Consider the following 6,000-nt stretch of genomic DNA (forward strand, 5'->3'; position numbering starts at 1 on the left):
TGTTATCTATTTATCCTTAATCCTTCAACCGCAAAGAGATACAGTTTACACATACCTTTTGGTATTTTGGTTTACATCAGTGGGATATGTACTGACATTCCCATTGTAACATGGATTTTTGTTGTATTCTCTGATTCACCCACTAGATGGCGTTATCCATCAGGTGAGGTGGCTGGTGACTACAACTGTTATAATACTCCACTTCCGGTTCAATAGCCCCGGTATATGGGGTAGAGAGGAGCATGTTTGGAGTTTTTGGATTGTGCTGGAGCCGTTGGATGCTGGATCTCTGATGATCCCCTCTGCTCCAGCCCTTATCCATCTGCCTGGAGGCAATTGGGTTTTTGAACAAATTTCTTTATTTTATGTTATTTTATTTTATTTTTTGCTTAAAGTCCAATTCTTCCTCCGACCACTAGGGAAAACGACATACGCCTTTTGGCGCTGTCGTTTGTACAAAATGGGATTATGCTAGAGGCTTTTATCGGCCCCTCACCATCCCCTTGTTTGGAGGCTTTTATTGGCCCACCAACTCTCCCCCAATGCCAATAAGATCTCTGTTTGGCTTAACTCCTCCAACTCAGATCGCTTGTGGTTGATTGGAGAGTCTATGGTGGCATGAATTGGAGGGATAGTTTATTTTGGTATGCTCTGTCCGTTTGGTGTGGAATTGTATATGTGTATGTATATATACATTGGTCATTAAGCTTATTCTGTACTAGGCACCTTGTTGGGTAACAGTTTAATGTGCTAGCCTTTATGGATATGTATCGATTTAGATGTGCTGTCTGGGCTATGTGGTCTCCGGGGGTTGCTGGCACTGTGGAGCGCACTTCAGTACCGGAAGTGCGTGCGGCGGTCCGTGCGGTCCATTGTGCACAGCGATCCATAGTGAGGCTTGGTTCGGCTCAGCACTACTTAAGAGGGGTGACGCAGCGCGCCGCCTGTGCCCCTGGAAGACGTGATGATGTCACGAAACGCGTAGGGCGGAGCCAGACGACGCGCTGACGTCACCCCCAAGCGAGCTGCTTTCCAGTAGGACGGGTTTGTCCGTGCTCCGGTGGCCACGGAGCCGGACTTAAGGCTGTTTTCCATTTGACACTTTGTAAGTGTATATCTGTTTTTATCTATTTTAATAAAATGTTAAAGTGGTTTTACACTATGTGAGCCCCTTCTATTTTTTGGTACCCATGCCCTGGGCTATTGGAGAGGCTGCTGACGAGATGACCCCTAGTGGACACCGCTGGTAATCCCCATTTTGGCTTTAAAGATCTCTGCTTGCTGTGATCCTCTGTAGTGGGGGGTCATGGCCTTCTGGTAAGGAGTAACCCCTTCAATATCTGGTGGTGGACCCCTCCTAGTTAACACAGATCTTGAGTATTTATCACTTGGATTTTTTTCAATCTTTATTACATCACAATATTTTTTTGGTGATTTGGACGTTTTATAACACTTCATTGATACTTTATTCTCATGGACTTTTTCACAACACTTGAGTGATGTTTTAATCTATGGACTTTTATATATAAATTTTTTTCTACTGAGTTTTGCACATTGATTTATTTATAATCCTCATATGAATTCTTTCTTCACTGTAAAGTATTTATTGTGTTCTATTAGTACTAGCGCAACCTCTTATTTTCTTTATGCCTTTTCACAATTGATGTTTTTGTGAGGATTGCTGCTTTTCATTGTATTTTATTTTGTACTTGGTTTTTAGCGCAGTTTCTCCCACCATTTTTCCCTATGGATGAAGGACGTCTGGGCCTGAGTCCTAAAAAGATGTAATGTCCCAAATGCTTTGGTGTTGCCTGCCGGGGGTAATGTAGTGCCAGGCCAGCAGATATACTGAATGGGGTCCGGCCAGGAAAGGCCGGCAGGGTCCAGTCTAAGAAAAATTGCAGAGGGAAACAATGAGTAAAGAAGTATGGTGTGGCCCAGATAGTGTGCGTCCCAAATATGGCAGTCTTACCTGATGGGGTCCCCCGTGTGAGATAGTGAGTCCGAAGATGGCGTTCTGACAGTGCAGGACGCCGTAATGGTCACAGAGTCGCAGCCTCGTCATATAGTGAGGTCGCGTCCGCAATTGGTTGCGGGCGCGACCAATAGGTGGAAAGGGAGACGCCCCCCGAGCCTGGGGCGCGCGCACCGGCCCCATTGGACACCGCCGCTGATGCATGTGGGCGGTGACACACACCCCAGGCGTGATGACGTGCACTGCATGGGGCGGAGCCAAGGCCCGCGCCGAAGGCCCGCGGCGCGGGAGTCGGGAGACGCCGGGCCGGAACCCGGTCAGGCGCCTCCTGGTTACAAAGAACGCCACCCGCGGCAAACATGGTTGCGTCGGGTGGCCCCCCCGCGCCGAGTGGGGAGAGAGATCCAGGTGCCATGCCCCGGAGCGGGGCGGCCTCGCAGCATGAGGAGGAGGGGCAGGACACGCCCAGTGGTGGGTGGATGTCAGGAACTATAAACAGGAAGTTACACAAGGAGAAAAGAAAAGTAAATACCAATAAGAGGAAAAACCTCATGGCTTGCATAAACAATGTATAGTGAGGTATATCCCAACGGATCTTGGGCACATCTGAAAATTGAAAAATCTTGCTATAAAATCTTGCTATGTACAAAACATACACTATATACATAATATACAACTATTAAGAAGAAAGGTAGAGGATATATATAATGTACATATGGGTTAGTGAGGTGTCTCATCAGGTTCCAATTCAGGGCCCCCCGACGAGAAACCCTCTAGGAAGGGTCTGAAAGATATACACGTATTTAACCCAGGTGGTTGGGTGGCCCTGAGTCTGAAAATCCAGGTGGATTTTCAGACTCAGGGCCACCCAACCACCTGGGTTAAATACGTGTATATCTTGTATACGTGTATATCTTCAGACCCTTCCTAGAGGGTTTCTCGTCGGGGGGCCCTGAATGTCCTTCCTTTTTAATCTCTATGCGCTGTACTGCCTTTTCTATATATTTACCTCCCTAACTAGCGTCACCAGTGACACTAATACAGCGATCAGAAAAATGATCGCTTAGTGACACTGGCGACGGAGACGATCAAGGGTTTAAAACCTTATTACGGGGGGGGGGTTAGGGGGGTATCCTAGACCTAAAGGGGGCTACCACTAACTGCCCTGCCACTTCTAACTGTCACAAACTGACACCAAAGCAGTAATCAGAAAAAAAAAACTGCTATTGGTGCTATTGGGGGGGGGGGGGTGATGGAGGGTGAAAAGTGTGCCTAGTGTGTTTTACTGTAAGTGTGGTGTTGGTGCACTTACTCAGATGTCTTCTCTCCTCAGCGCCGGAACGGAAAATACCGACCCGAGGAGAGATGACATCACTTCCTCTGCCACTGTTTACATTACAGCAGCAGAGGAAGATTCTCATTCGTTGGGAGCGATCGCTAGGGGGTGGCCACGAATGAGTGGTCTCCCCCTCAGCCTGGATCGCTCCTTTAACAAAGCTGACCGCCTCGGGCACCCGCGGGAAGCAGATCACGTACCAGGTATGTGATTCTGCCTGCCCGTGCCATTCTGCCGCAGTATATCTGCGTTAGGTGGTCGGCAAGGTGAATAAACCTCACTTTAAGGATATATACTTTGTTTGTTTGGTCCCAATTTCCTTGTGCAGCTATGTGTCTGGTCTCCTTGCTGCAGAAACCTGACAGGAAGGGTGCTTTAGGTGCCCCCCAAAGCACCTTGTCCCCATGTTGATGGGCACAATGTCCTCTTCCTGACAACCCTGGCCAGTGGTTTTCGGGGTCTGTGGGAGGGGGGCTTATCGGAATCTGGAAGCCCCCTTTAGGCGGCTGTTGCCCATTAAAAAATTTGAGTAGCATTGTATTGAGGGTTTGGCTTATTTCTTAGTTTTTGTCTTCCCTCCCTTCTTAATATTGCTTGGTACATCCCATAGTAGGCTGACATGGGGAGGTCCAGGAATAAGAAAAATTGTTATCCATACTTACCGTAATTTTCCTTTCCTGGATCCTCCCCATGTCAGCCGGAGGATTCCCACCCAGTTTATCCGTCGCGAGGCGGGTATTTTTTTTGAACACTGGTGTGGGCAGACAGCCGCCCTTTATGGGCTAAGAAAGAGGTGGTCCTGGAGGGGTCAGAGAGGGCGGACCTGACCCATAGTAGACTGACATGGGGAGGATCCAGGAAAGGAAAATTACGGTAAGTATGGATAACAATTTTCCTTATTCCTTCATTGTAAATAGAGTATTACAGGATCACATACTGTACAGAGCCATCACATGCGGTAAAGAGCCATCACATGTTGTACAGTGCCATCACATACCGTACAGAGTCATCACATGCTGTACAGTGTCATTACATGTTGTGCAGAGACATTACATGCCGTACAGAGACATCACATGCCGTGCAGTGTCATTACATGTTGTACAGTGCCATCACATGCCGTACAGTGCCATCACATGCCGCACAAAGTCATCACATGCCGCACAGTGCCATCACATGCCGCACAGTGCCATCACATGCCGTACAGAGCCATCACATGCCGTACAGAGCCATCACATACCGTGCAGTGTCATTCATTGCCGTACAGGGATGGGGATGATAGGACTGTATAGGAGTACAGTGACAGAGGGATGATTTGTATGTACAATAAAGGAGACCCTGGGGACATATCGAGGGTCATTTTAGATGTGGGGGAGTTGTCAGTCTCCTCTCCTATGTACTGTACACAGGTATGCTCTCTACAAATAGCAATGTGTACATTTCAGAGGACAGACACAGGTCACTATGCTCCTCACCATGTCTCCTCTTCTGATTAACACAGTGCTATGTGTAGAGAGATTACCTGTGTTCATTTCTGAACAGTGACTCTCCCCCATCACAGGAAGGAACATCAAAGCCCAGGGGAGAGTTGTTGGAGTCTCTCGGAGCAGAGCTTGCAGATAACAGCCAGAGAAAGGTGAGGATTTCATTGTTTTTATCACACTGCTCCTGCTTCCGGGTTTTAGCTGGGGACATGCTGCCATGGAAACAGAGGCATGTGAAGAACGTGCTCATTCTAGATAGCATCCTGGGTGATTACCTCTTCACTAAACACATGTCCTCCAGAGGGAGGGAGTGAAGGAGGGGCTGGATTTTGGAGATCTTTCCACCCCCTGGAAACTTTTGAACTGAGAAAGAACCATTAGAGGCTGATTCTGGAATCTTCAGAAGACTATTCTGCAAAAACTAAAGAACTGGGGAAAGAAAGAAATGCAATGCAGGTATGAGGGTAGCATGTACTACCTATTTTTGCATTCCCATACTTCTCCTTTAAACGCTTGCCGACCAGCCGCTGTCATTCTAATGCGGCAGGTCAGCACGATCCCGCGAGCCATCGTAGCTATATGTCGGCTGGCGGGGTCGAGCTAGCAGGCGCGCGCGCGCATGTGCCCGCTGCACACCAGGGGTGCCGTTGACCGCCGGCCACGAGCGATCGCGGGCATGAGAGGCAGAACAGGGACGCGTGTGTGTAAACACACAAATCCCTGTTCTGTGAGGAGTGACAGATTGTGAGTTCCTATTAGCTAGGAACTACGATCCATAACTTCCTCTAGGTCAGTCCCCTCCCCCTAAAGCTAGAAACACACACACACACAGGGAACACAGTTAACCCCTTGATAGCCCTCTAGTGTTAACCCCTTCCCTGCCAGTGACATTTTTACAGTAATCAGTGCATTTTTATAGCACTGATCGCTGTATAAATGCCAATGGTCCCAAAAATGTGTCAAAAGTGTCCGATGTGTCTGCCATAATGTCGCAGTCCCGATAAAAATCGCAGATCGCCGCCATTACTAGTAAAAAAAAAAAAAATAATAAAAATGCTATAAATCTATTTCCTATTTTGTAGACGCTATAACTTTTGTGCAAACCAATCAATATACGCTTATTGCGATTTTGTTTTACCAAAGATATGTAGAAGAATACATATCGGCCTAAACTGAGAAAAAAATATCCTTTTTTTAAAAAAAATAGG

At 47.5% G+C, this 6,000-nt stretch overlaps 1 pseudogene; it reads left to right on the forward strand.

The window, feature by feature from the left end:
• LOC141113358 (uncharacterized) overlaps window positions 1-1,788 on the forward strand; it is a 55,145-nt pseudogene extending 53,357 nt beyond the window's left edge.
• Window positions 1,789-6,000: the final 4,212 nt, after the last annotated feature.

This window comes from Aquarana catesbeiana, linkage group LG12, assembly GCF_042186555.1.
Source record: "Aquarana catesbeiana isolate 2022-GZ linkage group LG12, ASM4218655v1, whole genome shotgun sequence".
Classification (NCBI taxonomy): Eukaryota; Metazoa; Chordata; class Amphibia; order Anura; family Ranidae; genus Aquarana; species Aquarana catesbeiana.